Source organism: Bos indicus x Bos taurus, chromosome 27 (assembly GCF_003369695.1).
Source record: "Bos indicus x Bos taurus breed Angus x Brahman F1 hybrid chromosome 27, Bos_hybrid_MaternalHap_v2.0, whole genome shotgun sequence".
NCBI classification, from domain to species: Eukaryota; Metazoa; Chordata; class Mammalia; order Artiodactyla; family Bovidae; genus Bos; species Bos indicus x Bos taurus.
Genome location: NC_040102.1, coordinates 22,988,146 through 23,007,862, shown reverse-complemented (window position 1 = coordinate 23,007,862; position 19,717 = coordinate 22,988,146). Strand labels below are relative to the sequence as shown.

The 19,717-nt window shown below is 38.7% G+C and overlaps 1 protein-coding gene across 3 annotated transcripts in view; it reads right to left on the bottom strand.

Moving 5' to 3' along the window:
• DLC1 (DLC1 Rho GTPase activating protein) overlaps positions 1-19,717 on the bottom strand; it is a 521,689-nt gene that overhangs the window by 397,485 nt on the left and 104,487 nt on the right. The gene's annotated exons all lie outside the window — the stretch shown is intronic.

The following is a 19,717-nucleotide window of genomic DNA, read 5'->3' as shown; positions in this document are numbered from 1 at the left end:
CAGTCCACCTTCCTGCCCTTGCCATTCTTCAGGTTTTCCCTTAAAAGTTCGCTCTAAAGGCCTCCCAGAACCCCTCAGACTGAACTTGAACCTCGTTCCAGTGTCCTCTGCCCCTGTGTAGGCCTGCATTACACTTATCTCTCAGTGTTGGTATCATCAATTAACTTCTTCGTACTGCAGTAGTTGAATTGTGGCCCCCAGAAGGAATGTGTGTGTCCTACAGCCTAGAATCTATGAGTGTGATCTTATTTGGAAAAATGGTCTTTGCAGATGTGATTAAGTTAAGGACCTCAAGCTATGAGGGTACATATTTTTAAGTTCTTTAACATCCATAAGAATCATCTTTCCCACACTTCAGTGATTAAACAGGTTTAGAATTCTAGGTTTATTTGATGGTATTCCTTAACTTTCCTGTGACCCTGTATTTAAACCATGAATATCGATGTCACAGTGATAACTTGTTTTTTGTTGTTGTTGCTTTGTTTTCAAGTCTCTGAATATGTTAAAGGCATTTTCTTAATCCTTGGATATATAAAACTTATCAGGATGTAACTAAGAGCAGCTTTGCTTCTTTTGAGCGTAATCTAATGTTTACTAAGATCTTTAAATCTGAAGCGCCATGCCCTTTAACAGCTTAGGAAATACTCCTTTCAATATTTTATGAGTATTGCTATCTCCCATTGTTTCTGCCTGGAATTCCTATTAGATGTTTTTGAATAACCTGCATCTAAGTCTCTTAATTTCCATCTATTATTTGATATTTCTCTTATTTTTGCTTTATTAACTATGAGAGTTCATTGACTCCCTGTACCAGATCAACAGTTTGGTCTTTGGATGTATCCAGTTTATTATTCGCCATCAATTAAAACACTTGTTTAGGTCATATGTTTAACTTACACAGCTCTTTTCCTGTTTTCATTCAATCACCTAGTCAATACAGAGTTATTGAGCACTTACAATGTACCAAGCACTCTTCTGGATGTGAGGGATACAAAACAACATCTTCTCTCAAAAGAACTTACTTTCTAGTTTAAGGAAGCATAAAACAGACCAACTAAGGAATGGGCCAAACAAATGCAGGAAAAGAATCAAGACTAGGATCCTAGAGGTTGTGTTAAGAAGCAGATTCTAAAAGAAGAGGGAAATCAAACTTTACAAATGCCATGAGTTGATCAAGGAGAAATTTGGCACTGAGCAACATCAAGTTCATTGGCCAGCTTGTTCATAGCAGTTTGGATAGGAGCAGATGCTTGCTTTCACTGAGGTTGAGAACAAAAGGGAGGACAGGAATTGAAGAAAGTGAGTAAGGCCAACTATTAAATAATGATTTAATAACTGCTATAAAGGAACACAAAGAAAGAGGAGGATGTGGTGTCAAGAGAGATTTCTTTTTAAATTTTAATGGGATATTTTTGGACATCATATTTGGAAGTTGACAGAAATGACCCAGTAAAGGAAACATCACTGATCCAAGAGAGAAGGCTGTTCTAGGAGTGATGCCCTTGAACTGATGAGAGAGGAGGAGGTCCAGGGCCCAGTGGGGGGACTAGGCTTAGATTGAAACTGAGAGTTCATACCTGTAACAAGAGGGAAGGTGAAGAAGTATGAAGTATGCTTTCTGCTGTCTCTTTGCTGGTAAATATAAATTCATTCCAAATTGAAGGGATGGGAGTGTATGTTTGGGTGGTAGATATTGCTTATGACTCACTCTTAATTGTATGAAAGTGAAAATGTTAGTCAGTCAGTCATGTCCAACTCTTTGCAATCCCATGGACTTGTGAAGGAGGGGTCCACTAGGCTCCTCTGTCTATGGGATTCACCAGGCAAGAATACTGGAGTGGGTAGCCATTCCCTTCTTCAGGGGATCTTCCCCACCCAGGGAAGGAACCTGGGTCTCCTGCATTGCAGGCAGATTCTTTACTATCTGAGTCACCAGGGGAGCCCCCTAACTGTATGCTGCTGCTGCTGCTAAGTCGCTTCAGTCGTGTCCGACTCTGTGCGACCCCAGAGACACCAGCACACCAGGCTCCCCCGTCCCTGGGATTCTCCAAGCAAGAACACTGGAGTGGGTTGCCATTTCCTTCTCCAATGCATGAAAAGTCAAAGTGAAGTCGCTCAGTCGTGTCCAACTCTTAGCGACCCCAAGGACTGCAGCCCACCAGGCTCCTCCATCCATGGGATTTTCCAGGCAAGAGTACTGGAATGGGGTGCCACTGCCTTCTCCGCCTTAACTGTATACATCTGTTCAATTGTTTTGGCTTCAAAATGTTGCATGAGAAAAGGAATGCAGAAGGGTGTTCTCAGAGTGGCAAAGGAATTCTGTACCACTGGGAGATAATATGTCACTGAGAACATAGGCAATCCAGTTCACTCCTTCTCACCTGGGTGTCCACTGGCCCCGACAGAGGGTTGCATAATAACTGGCCTGCAGAAGAGAGATTCCCAGGCACCTGAAAATGGCCTGACCAACAACATCAGGCAGAAATATTTGCTAATTTGCTAATAATTCTTCCAGTATTGTTTTATTGACGAAGCGGTAACAATGACTTCAATATACTGTGTCACGTATAACTCCCATGGATTTGAAATATAGAACAGCATCATTAAACATCCCTAGACAAGGTTCTGATCCACCTTAAGAGTGTTGACTACATCCCTATGGTATTTTAAGCATGACTTTGTGGCTGCATGATACTCCCTTCCAATTAACACACATCTACTATTTCCTCCCTAGGAGAGACTGACATACTCTTTCTGCTACAAGCCCCAGTATTGTATAGGAAACCACAGAGTGATCTTTTTGGTTATTCCCAACATTCTGCTTTGGTCTTTCAGCATAAACCCAGATTTAAAACAACTTGAATGTAGATTGATAAATAGTAGCCTAAAAATGTTTCTTCCCTCACTAAGCCTGCACACTCCTTGTTCTCAAATACCATCCCCACCTATTCTTCCCTGTGTGGATGCTCAGTTGTGTCTGACTCTTTGCAACCCCATGGACTGCAGCCTGCCAGGATCCCCTGTCCGTGGGATTTCCCAGGCAAGAATACTGAGAGTGGGTTGCCATTTCCTCCTTCAGGGGATCTTCCTGACCCAGGGATCGAACCTGTATCTCCTGAGTTCGCAGGCAATTTTTTTACCACTGTGCCACCTGGGAAGCCCATTCTTCCCTATCTTAAATAACTATGTGTGTGCCAATTTTTGCGATAACAATCTGCACAATAACCAGCACTCCAGATCAGCATGGCACATATACAAACTGAGTAGCAACTCAAATGCATCACTCACTTTATTAACGCTGTGACTTATCTTACATCTCCTGAGTAAATGCAGTTCTCTTAAAAATGAAAAGATTTATATTAAAGTTAGAATTTAAATTTCTTCATCATCTGCCTTCATGCAAGCAATACAACTATTGCCCATTCATTCTATATCAAAAACATACATTTTTCATAGTGGTCAGGGTTGGAAATTTAGGATTACAATAATTATAAGGTACTGCATGGGGTAAAATAAGATTTGTTTTCATTGTAAGTTGTCCAGAACAGGCTGATGGACAATGTTGCATGCTCTTTGTTTCTAATCTAGATAGAATTATAGGCATAAAAATTTAGTGCTTTACATGATTGCCGATATGTTTAAAAGAAAAATTTTCATGAAGATGATACTGAAATGACTGGCTAGCTTCTTTTCTCTTCTGGCCTCCTTAAGGATTGTTCACAGTATGGAAGTTGTTTGAAATACTTTTCAGCTTGTTTAAAATTTATCATGCCTCAACCCAAACACTGTGGACATCTGAGAGAAAGCACTTTGTAACTTCTAAGTGGACAGAGATAATATTTATGATAAAGGTCTAGGTTGATCATAGGGAAAGTGTACAGAATAACTGAATTAAATGAAAATTCATGTCTCAGGAAAGAGTGACTTTTTACTATTAAACTAGAAAGCAAGAGAAGCTGAGAAAATCTTCATTTTTGACTCCATTTTCAGCTTCTAAAAATTTATATTTTTGTCAACATATACCTGAAATAGTAGTTCAGTTCGCAAAGACATTTTTTTTTTTCCTGCACACAGAGTGGACAAATGTCTGAAATAGAAGGATAAAACATTTCCTTTCATCGTTCAAAAAAACCTTAATATTAGGTTTGTGTTACATTTCAGTGTTGGCCAATTCTTTCTGATTACTTTTAAATTACAGCTTTTGCAGGATAATATGCAAGTCAGCATCTTTCCCGTGGGGCAGCAACTTTGCCTTGGTAACGGGACATACCTCTGTTAACATGCTAAATTACAGCTCTTTGGCCTTGTCAAGATACACACATTATTCCAGTTAAAGTGAAATGCATGGATGTTTAAAGTCTCTTCCTGTTGGAACAGTCCATGAACCTATGAAAAGCAAATTCTCCATATCCTATCTGTTTATATGATGCTACCTACAACAGTCTAGGCAATTGAGCAACATGTTGCTTGTAGAGTAAATCAACATGTGACAGGACATTCAACATCATGTGACCATCTTACAGCAAAATGAAGACAAAATTCAAGGGATTTTAGGGATGGATTGAAAATCCAAAGTCTCAGCTACACAATGGCAAATGCATTCTGAGACAGATATTCTGCACGAAGAATTCAGCTATTCCTTAATGCAGGCTCTGGTCAGCTGTGTTGACTCAAACGCTACTTCCCTGTGCCTTTGAGGAGTGAGAGTGTGAGGAAAAGGTCCACAGGTCTCAAAGATGATATTCACCATACAGGCAGAGCCTGCTTCTAGTTTCTTTTGCACTGAGGAAACAGCACCATCAGCTGACTTACTAACTTCTTGGCAAGAGCAACCACTTAGTTCTTATGTTATCTATCCTCTATTCCATGTCTCAGTCAAGACTGTACTTACTGCAGGCAGGCAAATATCACATCTCAAATTATGCTTGATTACTGCATATATTGAAAATTAGGTACATGTGTATATAATGTAGTCATTATATACTACATATTATACATATATAGTATATTATTAAATGAACTTATTTTACTCTTAGATTTCTTGCTATAGATTTGGGATTTAAACATTCTGTAATTCTCTTAAGAAAAAGTTTAATTTATTGAGAAATTCATAAATGAACTTTGTATGCAGTGGTAAAGAATCTGCCCACCAATGTAGGAGACTCAACAGATGCGGGTTTGATCTCTGGGTTGGGAAGATCCCTGGAGAAGGAAACAGCAACCCACTCCAGTATTCTTGCCTGGAAAATTCCATGGACAGAGGAGGCTGGTGGGCTGCAGTCCATGAGGTTGCACAGAGTCAGACACAACTGAGCACGCTCACACAGAGCCATAAATGATTTTAACATATCTATGAACATATAAAAGTAGGAATCACTGTCTCAACTCATTTCATCATTATTATATAACTGAACCATTCTGTTGATGCTTTAGTTATCAAGCAAATTTCCATGATTCATTTCGCTTTTCTGCTAACTAATCAAATACTAGCTGGGGAGCAAATTAACATGGCTAGCGTTTTTTTCAGAACCCATTAGTATGTTGAAACTGAGATTATTTGTTTATGTATTTATTTAAGATAAAGTGAGCCCAGAAACTACTTAGCTAAAAATCTAAGTTTAAGAACAGAAAACTGTTTTGCTGAAGCTAAAGCCTGGTACATGAAGTACCATCCATCCTATTTCGATTTTCATATCACTATGAAATATTCTTCAAAAAAGAAAAAACCTTAATATTTAAAAGTGTCTGTTTACAAAATGGCCTTTTTGAAGTATTTGCTTATTTCACTTACTTCCTTAAGTCTGTGTATTTAAAAATAAAATGGTATTTTCCAAGAACAGTTTAAAGGAAGCACAAAGAGATCCCTCTCCCTTATTCTCACAAACGGAAAGTCTCTAGTGCCTTCCAAGCTCAGCTCAGGCACACCCTGGGTGAAGCCTTCCCTGACCCGCTCATCTGCAGGGGTTCCCCATCCTGGCCAGAGGCATGTGGGATCTTAGCTCCCTGATCAGGGATCGAACCCACATCCCCTGCATTGGAAGGTGAAGCCCCAACCATTAGATCACCAGGAATATCCCGTTCCATAGATCTTAATACTGTGTACCAGTGCATTAGGTTGAGCCAGGGTATTACTATACATGTGGTTCAAAACCTAGTATTACATTAGGTTCTAACAGTAAAGAGGTATTAAGGTTAAAAGTTTGTTTAACTGAATATTTTGTTATTTGTTATTTGAATTATATTGCCCCTACCACTGTGTAAGCTCCTTGAGGTAAGGATGCATATATGATGCTTATTCAGATTCTACACCATACATGGCAAAGTGCATGGGGGAATGCATATTCAAGACTGTACTCTATAACAATAATTAGATAGCAATGTATGTATGTATGTGTGGGTTGACTTACTTTCTAAATCCTCTCTCACATGTCGTCAGTCTTTTTCCATAATTATTCCCAGACAGTTCAGCTTATTCTTGGATCTGTGACTAGGGCATTTTAATAAGACAAACAGAAAATAACAACGCCTACTGTTAAGAGATGAAGTTACACCGAGTTTGCTAGGTGTCAGGCCCTGTTCTAATTACTGCATACATATGAACTTTATCTTCTTGAGAAAAAAATGAAGCATCCCATTATATAGGTGAGAAAACTGAGGTACAGAGACAGTAAATAACCTAAATGATTACAAAGCTGTGTGTGAGGGAAGCAGTTTGCTTTTAGAGTTCATTGGCTTAATTACTTTTTACAGAACCATGGTGTAGGAGCTGTGGAGATTTACCATGAGCTATGAAGTGTTCTAGAGATTTCCAACTAAAGTAGCTACTATACCCTTATTGGCTATATATACCGTGACTCTAGGTTCCACAAGAATTTGACCAATTCCCAGATCTAATTCTGCAATTCTTCACTTATTTATCTGTCAAATCTTCAACTCAAATTTTGGCTAAATAATGGACTTTTCTAGTGGTTGTGATATGTAGCATTGAACCACATTTTCCATCTCATTTAATAACCTAACAACCTGTGATGTAGGGACTGTTGTCTGCATTTTTCAAGAATACATAAAGCTCACACAGATTAAAAACACCCCTCAATTTAGACAATGCTCCTCCTCATTATAGCTTAATTTCTTGGTTAGAAAATCAAGCTCAGACCAAGCTTTTCATTTTCTAGACCAAATAATGATGCTATTTCAACAAAAACAACAAAAAAACTCTGGGTTAACTTTCAATGTATATAAAAAGCAGTATATCCTTTTGAAGTTTTACTGGCTCAAAAAATAGAACCCAAAACGGAAGAGGTTCATTAATCTCTAGTTTTATTCCTATGCCAATGTAGAAATAGAACTGAAAAAAGAATAAAAGTGGACTTTCCTATTTGCTTGTATTTCCTTTGAACATTTTGAGGTTATCTCTAAAGTAGCACTATAATTTTCTCAACATAAAATTATTTGTAGAATAGAGATCTTGTTGGCAGCAGGGATAAGTACTTTATTTCTGAGAACATGAGCCAGAAAATGAACAGATTCCTTGGCACCACTGTGCTTAGTGCCCAGATAACAGAGGCAGGGCCCTGTTTTGAAGGTTTTGCTAGCTATCCCAACTTTTGTGGATACTGGCGTTTCTTTGAGGGAGGCAGCCAAAACCTTTGGTAGTTTTGTTGGTATTAAAAGATTAATAATTGGTTCTGGTTTATAGTAACAGAAACCCACCAGGAAGAAACTAAATCAGTTTCACTATTAAGATAGCCTCTAATGTGCAACTGGCTCTGAAATACCCATTAATTATTTAAAATAACACATAAAAGTATATTATTTCTTGTTCCAATAAAAGCTGATGTTGGGTTAATGTGAACTTAATAATGATCTTGTTACTAATAATGTAAATTTGCTGTTTTGGTCAAAGTCACTGCTTGGATCAGAGGTCTATCACACATCATAACTACTTTTTTCAAAAATATCTGGAATAAGAAACATTTAAATCTAATCACTCTCATTCAGAGTATATTTTTCTGCCATAATGGCACCTGACATCAAATCTCTCTACTCTATGTGGTTTCCACACAGAAATTGAAAATAAATTTACTATTGTCTGACACTCTCTAAACAAAAGTCTCTTCATCTCCCTTATTCATTTGTTCTTTAATTTCTTACTCTATTATTCCCATCATCTCGTTTCTACTTCCAATGTCCCCAAAATGACAAAAAATGACAAAAAACTAGAAAAGCTAGAGATATTCTAAACCAGTGGCCTCCCAACATTTTTAATTATGTAATTTTCAGTGAGCATGTGTATACTATTTACTTACACTTTTGTAGCAACATATCATATATCTTATAAAATATATACAAAATTAAAGGATAAATGAAAATAAATGTGAGTGGGGACTTCCTTGGCAGTCCAGTGGTTAAGAATCTGTGCTTCCACTGCAGGGCGTGTGGGTTTGATCCCTGGTCCAGGAAACTAAGTTCCCACATGCCGAGAGGAATGGCCAAAAAACAAACAAACAAACAAATGTGAACAGATATTCTAATATTTTCCTCTTTACAATCACCCTTGCCCATTCTTTTCTGAAGACAACTGAATAGTTTCTAAATAACATTCACCACTCCGATTGCTATATAACTATTTAGTGACAATTAACTGTTTGGTGGCAAAAGATAATAACCATCTTAAATTTGAAGGATGCGTCAGAGACCAGAATTTACATAATTATCTCTTCCCTCTCATCCCCTCATCCCTCTTTTAACAAGGAACTATTAATAGCAGGGAGAATATAGAGGAGATTATAAAGTATGAGATAATTGGTCAGTGATTTTTGGCTATATAAGCCTCATTTCTTCTGTATCCTTATGACGTGGGTTCTTGACATCTGATATGGTCTTCTGAAAATAAATCCTTTACCCTGACATGGCTATTCATTCATTTAAGCACTTATGAACAGGATTCTAAGCACTGAGATGGATGCTACAGACACGAAACTGAATCGCTACAGACATAAAACTTCCCCCAAATGAGCCGACGTTTTCGTTAGTAATGGTGGGACCAGGTGTATTTGCAATAAACATTCTAATCGGAGTAAGTCCTCTATGGGTTAAGACAATCAAGCAACAGATCCGGCTGAGGAAACTGGGGAAAGTCCCTTCAAGGTGAAGACACTTGAGGATTTTAAAATATGAGCTTATCAGGTGTTTGCTTTCAGCCTGTTGGAGACGCAGGGCATGAACACTGCCTCTAGTTGGCAGAGTTCCTCCTGTGAAATGGCAGGAAGTATTATTTGTCTCCACCTGCTCTGTCATCACTGGAGTGAAAGTCGTGTTTCTTGTCTCTTTATTAAACTTGTACTGGTGGTGACCATAACTCCATCATGTTGAAAGAGTTCTGATTTCTGCCTGCTAAAAATGTCAAGGAACTATAGTTGCTTTCTTTTCCAACTGACTGGTGCTTCCCTTGGTACCCAGTTTAGCCCATCCTCTCTCTGTATCCCTCTCTGCCTCTCTCTCTTCCTGTTTGCCTTCTTCTCCCTGATCCTATTCGTTCCATGCCACCCTCTCTTCCTTTCTCACTACTGTTCCCTCCCTCAGTGCTGCCATTGTGTGTTAGTTGAACAAAAGCTGTATCTGGGGATACCAGTAGCATTTCAGGGACTATATGCTTCACAGTGTAATGAACTCTGCCATTCAGCTTGTGGTGGTATACCATGGTCCCTGGAGAAGGCAATGGCAACCCACTCCAGTACTCTTGCCTGGAAAATCCCATGGGCGGAGGAGCCCGGTAGGTACAGTCCATGGGGTCGCAAAGAGTCAGACACGACTGAGTGACTTCACTTTCACTTTCCCTGTCACCATGGTCCACAGAACGGGACCTGGGATACTGAAGATGATCAATGTTAATTACTTATTAATTTTACCAGACAATACATCTAGTGTCATCGTTTATCACATAATTAAATGTTTTTTGCATTCTGGTTGATTTCGGGGAATTATGTTTGCTGTGAGGCAAAATATTTGAGCCCCAACTATCTGTAAATATTTTTTTGGCTTTCCAGGTGTTTTTGAGGCAAAACCCCAGTTTAAATGGCGTGTAATAACTTGATGGTTTTTGCTGGCATAACACACAAAATGAGCTACTTACAAAGCTACCAGTTTTACCTGGGACACAAATCCTGCTAAAAATATGGCTGAGAAGACCTGTGTTATCCATCTACACATAGATTTTCTACCTGGTAACAACTTTTCTCTGCCAGCCCTAGTGTTAGAGCTAGGGAAAAAGGTTTAAAAACAATACAGTCTGCTCTTTAAAACCAGTGTGATCTTCATGTAAAATCATATTGTCATTAAAAATCTATCAGCAGAGCTATGTAGACTTAACCCTGTTTCCCAGTCCTTCCCTCATGGTCAAATGAAAACAAACTCTAATTCTTCCACTAGTCCTTGATTTCATTCAATGTTGGGGCCACAGATTAGCCATCTTTAGGTTTTCATTTCATAGACAATTTTTTCTTCCTTTTTATATTCTTCCAGCTGGCCTCTTATCTCAGTCCATCCTATATTCTGCATAATTTATTATGTTCTCTATGTCACCCATTGGCCAATGTTAGCCTTCTCATGCTACTAAGCCCTCACATAGGCATTCAGGAGACAGAAAAGATCATGAAGGTCATAGAAAGAAATAAGAAAGTCATTTCAGATATAGGTGTGCTTTTACCAAATATATATACCAAGGGAACATTTCATGCAAAGATGGGCTCAATAAAGGACAGAAATGGTAGGGACCTAATATAAACAGAAGATATTAAGAAGAGATGGCAAGAATACACAGAAGAACTGTACAAAAAAGAGCTTCGTGACCAAGATAATCACGATGGTGTGATCACTCACCTAGAGCCAGACATCCTGGAATGTGAAGTCAAGTGGGCCTTAGAAAGCATCACTATGAACAAAGTTAGTGGAGGTGATGGAATTCAAGTGAGCTATTTCAAATCCTGAAAGATGATGCTGTGAAAGTGCTGCACTCAATATGCCAGCAAATTTGAAAGACTCAGCAGTGGCCACAGGACTGGAAAAGGTCAGTTTTCATTCCAATCCCAAAGAAAGGCAATGCCAAAGAATGCTCGAACTACCGCACAATTGCACTCATCTCACACGCTAGTAAAGTAATGCTCAAAATTCTCCAAGCCAGGCTTCAGCAATATGTGAACCATGAACTTCCAGATGTTCAAGCTGGTTTTAGGAAAGGCAGAGGAACCAGGGACCAAATTGCCAACATCTGCTGGATCATCGAAAAAGCAAGAGAGTTCCAGAAAAACATCTATTTCTGCTTTATTGACTATGCCAAAGCCTTTGACTGTGTGGATCACAACAAACTGTGGAAAATTCTCAAAGAGATGGGAATACCAGACCACCTGGCCTGCCTCTTGAGAAACCTATATGCAGGTCAGAAAGCAACAGTTAGAACTAGACATGGAACAACAGACTGGTTCCAAATAGGAAAAGGAGTACATCAAGGCTGTATATTGTCACCCTGCTTATTTAACTTCTATGCAGAGTACATCATGAGAAATGCTGGGCTGGAAGAAGCACAAGCTGGAATCAAGACTGCCAGGAGAAATATCAATAACCTCAGATACGCAGATGACACCACCTTTATGGCAGAATGTGAAGAGGAACTAAAAAGCCTCTTGATGAAAGTGAAAGAGGAGAGTAAAAAAGTTGGCTTAAAGCTCAACATTCAGAAAACTAAGATCATGGAATCTGGTCCCATCACTTCATGGGAAATAGATGGGGAAACAGTGGAAACAGTGTCAGACTTTAATTTTTTGGGCTCCAAAATCACTGCAGATGGTGACTGCAGCCATGAAATTAAAAGACACTTACTCCTTGGAAGAAAAGTTATGACCAGAGGAGGAGCTAAGATGGCAGAGGACTAGGACGGGGAGAACACTTTCTCCCCCACAAATTCATCAAAAGAACATTTAAACGCTGAGTAAATTCCACAAAACAACTTCTGAATGCCGGCAGAGGACATGAGGCACCCAGAAAAGCAACCCAAGTCTTCGAAAGGAGGTAGGAAAAAATATAAAAGACAAAAAAAGAGACAAAAGAGGGAGGGACGGAGTTCCGTCCCGGGAAGGGAGTCTTAAAAAGAGAGAAGTTTCCAAACACCAGGAAACCTTCTCACTGCCGAGTCTGTGCCGAGCCTTGGAAGTACAGAGGGCAACATAACAGGGAGGAAAAATAAATAAACAATTAAAACCTGCAGATTGCGAGCCCTACGGTAACTCCCCCAGCTAAGAAGCAGTGCAGACGCCTGCACACGCCACCAGCAAGCGGGGGCTGGGCAGGGAGGCATGGCGCGGGCTGCATCGCTTAGAGTAAGGATCTGGCCTGAATACCTTGAGTGCTATCTGAGCGAAATAATTTGGGCTAGCAAACCAGACTGTGGGATATCTACCACACAAAAAGCCAGCCCTAACCTAAGACACCGCCAGGCCCCTGCACGGAACAAAGGACTGAACAGAGATAGCCGGCTGCAGACCATCCCCCTCCAGTGACAGGCAGCCAGAGCCGGAAGGGGAAAATCGCAGCCCCAGAGAGACATTATCTATAAAACTGTAAGAAGGCTTCTTTGCTAACTAAAACTTCTTGGGGGTCTGGACAGTCAACATCAGCCGGAGAAGGTGTGCCGGTTGTACACCTAGATAACCGAGTGGCGGGGAGGCGATAAGTCGCAGCAATCGCACTCGCCAAACACCTCGCCAAACTGAGCAGTCTGAGCTGCTCGGACCTGGGAAGGGCACAAAACGCAGGCCCAACCGAGTCTGCGCCTCTGAGGACTACCTGAGTGCCTGAACCTGAGCGGCTTGGACCTGGGAGACGCAAGCAGCCCAGGGCCAGCCACAGAAGGTTCCCGACAGAGCAACCTAGAGCCTGAGCAGTGTGGGCAGGGGGGCTACACGCTCCGTGAGTGGGGGCAGACCCAGTGCAGCTGAGGCACTGCGAGCACACGCCAGTGCTATTTGTTTGCAGCGTCCCTCCCTCCCCACAGCTCGACTGAACAAGTGAGCCTAAAAAAAAAAAAAAAAAAAAAGTGTCCACCACTGTCCCCTTTGTGTCAGGGCAGAAACAAGACACTGAAGAGACCAGCAAACAGAAGAAGCTATAACAGAGGGAACTGCCTTGGAAACTACAGGCAATAGATTAAAACCCTGTGGTTAGTACTGAATACAGAGGAAGGGGCCTATAGATCTTGAGAAATATAAGTCGGACCAAGGAACTAGCCAAAAATGAACTGACCCCACAATACCCACAACAAAACCAGAGAAAGTCTTAGATATATTTTTACTATTTTTACAATCATTCTTTCTTTTTTTTAAAATTTTTTTAAAAAATATTAAGTCCTCTATTATTCCTTTAATTTTCACTTTTATAACCTACTATTACTTTGAAAAAAAAAAGACCCTATTTTTTTTAAAGCAAACTTCATATATATATATATTTTATAATTTTTGTGACCTTGTTTTGTTTTTTTTTTTCTTCTTTTCTTTAACATTGTATTTTTGAAATTCCAATCTCTACTCTAGATTTTTAATTTCAGCTTTTTGGTATTTGTTATCAATTTTGTACCTTTTTTTTTTTTATAATTTTTGTGACTTTTTTTTCTCTCTTTCTCTTCTTCTTTTATATAACATTGTATATCTGAAATTCCAATCTCTACTCTAGATTTTTAATTTCAGCTTTTTGGTATTTGTTATCAATTTTGTACCTTTTTTTTAATAATTTTTGTGACTTTTTTTTCTCTCTTTCTCTTCTTCTTTTATATAACATTGTATATCTGAAATTCCAAACTCTACTCTAGATTTTTAATTTATGCCTTTTGGTATTTGTTATCAATTTTGTACCTATATTTTCTTTATAATTTTTGCGACTTTGTTTTTGTTTGTTTTTTTTAATCTCTCTTTCTTTTTCTTCTTCTTTTTTTAACATTGTATTTTTGAAATTCAAAACTCTACTCTAGATTTTTAATTTTTGCTTTTATGTATTTGTTACCAATTTTGGACCTTTAAGAACCCAATCTTCAGTACCCATTTTTCACCAGGGAGCGAGATTACTGGCTTGACTGCTCTTTCACCCTTTGGACTCTCCTTTTTCTCCACCAGGTCGCCTGTGTCTCCTCCCTAACCCCTCTCTACTCTACCCAACTCTGTGAATTTCTGTGTGTTCCAGACGGTGGAGAACACTTAGGGAACTGATTACTGGCTGGATCTGTCTCCCTCCTTTTCATTCCCCCCTTTTATCCTCCTGGACACCTCTGTCTCCTTCCTCCATCTTCTCTTCTATGTATAACTCCATGAACATCTCTGAGCGGTCCAGTTGTGGAGTATACATAAGGAAGTGATTACTGGCTAGCCCACTCTCTTCTCTATTGATTCCACCTCATCTCATTCGGGTCACCTCTAACTCCCTCCTCCCTCTTCTCTTCTCCATGTAACGCTGTGAACCTCTCTGGGTGACCCTCATGGTGGAGAAACTTTTCATCTTTAATGTAGATGTTTTATCAGTCATGCTATATATACGGAGAAGTTTTGAAACTACTGTAAAAATAAGACCGATAACTGGAAGCAGGAGGCTTAAGTCCAAACCCTGACTCCAGGGAACTCCTGACTCCAGGGAACATTAATTGACAGGAGCTCATCAAACGCCTCCATACCTACACTGAAACCAAGCACCAACAAGGGCCAACAAGTTCCAGGGCAAGACATACCAAGCAAATTCTCCAGCAACACAGGAACACAGCCCTGAGCTCCAAGATACAGGCTGCCCAAAGTCACCCCAAAACCATAGACAAATCATAACTCATTACTGGACACTTCATTGCACTCCAGAGAGAAGAAATACAGCTCCACCCACCAGAACACCGACACAAGCTTCCCTAACCAAGAAACCTTGACAAGCCACCTGTACAAACCCACACACAGCGAGGAAATGCCACAATAAAGAGAACTCCACAAACTGCCAGAATACAGAAAGGACACCCCGAAATCAGCAATTTAAACAAGATGAAGAGACAGAAGAATACCCAGCAGATAAAGGAACAGGATAAATTCCCACCAAACCAAACAAAAGAGGAAGAGATAGGGAATCTCACTGATAAAGAATTCCGAATAATGATAGTGAAATTGATCCAAAATCTTGAAATCAAAATGGAATCACAGATAAATAGCCTGGAGACAAGGATTGAGAAGATGCAAGAAAGGTTTAACAAGGACCTAGAAGAAATAAAAAAGAGTCAATATATAATGAATAATGCAATAAATGAAATCAAAAACACTCTGGAGGCAACAAACAGTAGAATAACAGAGGCAGAAGATAGGATTAGTGAATTAGAAGATAAAATGGTAGAAATAAATTAATCAGAGAGGAAAAAAGAAAAACGAATTAAAAGAAATGAGGACAATCTCAGAGACCTCCAGGACAACTCGAACGCTACAACATTCGAATCATAGGGGTCCCAGAAGAAGAAGACAAAAAGAAAGACCATGAGAAAATACTTGAGGAGATAATAGTTGAAAACTTCCCTAAAATGGGGAAGGAAATAATCACTCAAGTCCAAGAAACCCAGATAGTCCCAAACAGGATAAACCCAAGGCGAAACACTCCAAGACACATATTAATCAAATTAACAAAGATCAAACACAAAGAACAGATATTAAAAGCAGCAAGGGAAAAACAACAAATAACACACAAGGGAATTCCCATAAGGATAACAGCTGATCTTTCAATAGAAACTCTTCAAGCCAGGAGGGAAAGGCAAGACATACTTAAAGTGATGAAAGAAAATAACCTACAGCCCAGATTATTGTACCCAGCAAGGATCTCATTCAAATATGAAGGAGAAATCAAAAGCTTTACAGACAAGCAAAAGCTGAGAGAATTCAGCACCACCAAACCAGCTCTCCAACAAATACTAAAGGATATTCTCTAGACAGGAAACACAAAAATGGTGTATAAATTCGAACCCCAAACAATAAAGTAAATGGCAACGGGATCATACTTATCAGTAATTACCTTAAACGTAAATGGGTTGAATGCCCCAACCAAAAGACAAAGACTGGCTAAATGGATACAAAAACAAGACCCCCACATATGCTGTCTACAAGAGACCCACCTCAAAACAGGGGACACATACAGACTGAAAGTGAAGGGCTGGAAAAAGATTTTCCATGCAAATAGGGACCAAAATAAAGCAGGAGTAGCAATACTCATATCAGATAAAATAGACTTTAAAATAAAGGCTGTGAAAAGAGACAAAGATGGTCACTACATAATGATCAAAGGATCAATCCAAGAAGAAGATATAACAATTATAAATATATATGCACACAACACGGGAGCGCCGCAATATGTAAGAAAAATGCTAACAAGTATGAAAGGAGAAATTAACAATAACACAATAATAGTGGGAGACTTTAATACCCCACTCACACCTATGGATAGATCAACTAAACAGAAAATTAACAAGGAAACACAAACTTTAAATGATACAATAGACCAGTTAAACCTAATTGATATCTATAGGACATTTCATCCCAAAACAATGAATTTCACCTTTTTCTCAAGCGCACATGGAACCTTCTCCAGGATAGATCACATCCTGGGCCATAAATCTAGCCTTGGTAAATTCAAAAAAATTGAAACCATTCCAAGCATCTTTTCTGACCACAACACAGTAAGATTAGATCTCAATTACAGGAGAAAAACTATTAAAAATTCCAACATATGGAGGCTGAACAACACGCTGCTGAATAACCAACAAATCACAGAAGAAATCAAAAAAGAAATCAAAATTTGCATAGAAATGAATGAAAATGAAAACACAACGACCCAAAACCTGTGGGACACTTTAAAAGCAGTCCTAAGGGGAAAGTTCATAGCAATACAGGCATACCTCAAGAAACAAGAAAAAAGTCAAATAAATAACCTAACTCTACACCTAAAGCAACTAGAAAAGGAAGAAATGAAGAACCCCAGGGTTAGTAGAAGGAAAGAAATCTTAAAAATTAGGGCAGAAATAAATGCAAAAGGAACAAAAGAAACCATAGCAAAAATCAACAAAGCCAAAAGCTGGTTCTTTGAAAGGATAAATAAAATTGACAAACCATTAGCCAGACTCATCAAGAAACAAAGGGAGAAAAGTCAAATCAATAAAATTAGAAATGAAAATGGAGAGATCACAACAGACAACACACAAATACAAAGGATCATAAGAGACTACTATCAGCAATTATATGCCAATAAAATGGACAACATGGAAGAAATGGACAAATTCTTAGAAAAGTACAACTTCGCAAAACTGGACCAGGAAGAAATAGAAAAGCTTAACAGACACATCACAAGCACGGAAATTGAAACTGTAATCAAAAATCTTCCAGCAAACAAAAGCCCAGGTCCAGACAGCTTCACAGCTGAATTCTACCAAAAATTTAGTAAAGAACTAACACCTATCCTACTCAAATTCTTCCAGAAAATTGCAGAGGAAGGTAAACTTCCAAACTCATTTTATGAGGCTACCATCACCCTAATACCAAAACCTGACAAAGATGCCACAAAAAAAGAAAACTACAGGCCAATATCACTGATGAACATAGATGCAAAAATCCTTAACAAAATTCTAGCAATCAGAATCCAACAACACATTAAAAAGATCATACACCATGACTAAGTGGGCTTTATCCCAGGGATGCAAGGATTCTTCAATATCCGCAAATCAATCAATGTAATACACCACATTAACAAATTGAAAAACAAAAACCATATGATTATCTCAATAGATGCAGAGAAAGCCTTTGACAAAACTCAACATCCATTTATGATAAAAAAACTCTCCAGAAAGCAGGAATAGAAGGAACATACCTCAACATAATAAAAGCTATATATGACAAACCCACAGCAAACATTATCCTCAATGGTGAAAAATTGAAAGCATTTCCTCTAAAGTCAGGAACAAGACAAGGGTGCCCACTTTCACCATTACTATTCAACATAGTTTTGGAAGTTTTGGCCACAGCAATCAGAGCAGAAAAAGAAATAAAAGGAATCCAAATTGGAAAAGAAGAAGTAAAACTCTCACTGTTTGCAGATGACATGATCCTCTACATAGAAAACCCTAAAGACTCCACCAGAAAATTACTAGAACTAATCAATGATTATAGTAAAGTTGCAGGATATAAAATCAACACACAGAAATCCCTTGCATTCCTATTCACTAATAATGAGAAAACAGAAAGAGAAATTAAGGAAACAATTCCATTCACCATTGCAACAGAAAGAATAAAATACTTAGGAATATAATATACCTAAAGAAAATAAAGACCTATATATAGAAAACTATAAAACACTGGTGAAAGAAATCAAAGAGGACACTAATAGATGGAGAAATATACCATGTTCATGGATTGGAAGAATCAATATAGTGAAAATGAGTATACTACCCAAAGCAATTTATAGATTCAATGCAATCCCTATCAAGCTACCAATGGTATTCTTCACAGAGCTAGAACAAATAATTTCACAATTTGTATGGAAATACAAAAAACCTCAAATAGCCAAAGCTATCTTGAGAAAGAAGAATGGAACTGGAGGAATCAACCTACCTGACTTCAGGCTCTACTACAAAGCCACAGTCATCAAGACAGTATGGTACTGGCACAAAGACAGAAATATAGACCAATGGAACAAAATAGAAAGCCCAGAGATAAATCCACACACATATGGACACCTTATCTTTGACAAAGGAGGCAAGAATATACAATGGATTTAAAACAATCTCTTTAACAAGTGGTGCTGGGAAAACAGGTCAACCACTTGTAAAAGAATGAAACTAGAACACTTTCTAACACCATACACAAAAATAAACTGAAAATGGATTAAAGATCTAAACATAAGACCAGAAACTATAAAACTCCTAGAGGAGAACATAGGCAAAACACTCTCCGACATACATCACAGCAGGATCCTCTATGACCCACCTAAAAGAATATTGGAAATAAAAGCAAAAATAAACAAATGGGGCCTAATTAATCTTAAAAGCTTCTGCACAACAAAGGAAACTATAAGCAAGGTGAAAAGACAGCCTTCAGAATGGGAGAAAATAATAGCAAATGAAGCAACTGACAAACAACTAATGTCAAAAATATACAAGCAACTCCTACAGCTCAACTCCAGAAAAATAAATGACCCAATCAAAAAATGGGCCAAAGAACTAAATAGACATTTCTCCAAAGAAGACATACAGATGGCTAACAAACACATGAAAAGATGCTCAACATCACTCATTATCAGAGAAATGCAAATCAAAACCACAATGAGGTACCATTTCACGCCAGTCAGAATGGCTTCGATTCAAGAGTCTACAAGCAATAAATGCTGGAGAGGGTGTGGAGAAAAGGGAACCCTCTTACACTGTTGGTGGGAATGCAAACTAGTACAGCCACTATGGAGAACAGTGTGGAGATTCCTTAAAAAACTGGAAATAGAACTGCCATCCAACACAGCAATCCCACTGCTAGGCATACACACTGAGGAAACCAGAAGGGAAAGAGACACGTGTACCCCACTGTTCATCGCAGCACTGTTTATAATAGCCAGGACATGGAAGCAACCTAGATGTCCATCAGCAGATGAATGGATAAGAAAGCAGTGGTACATATACACAATG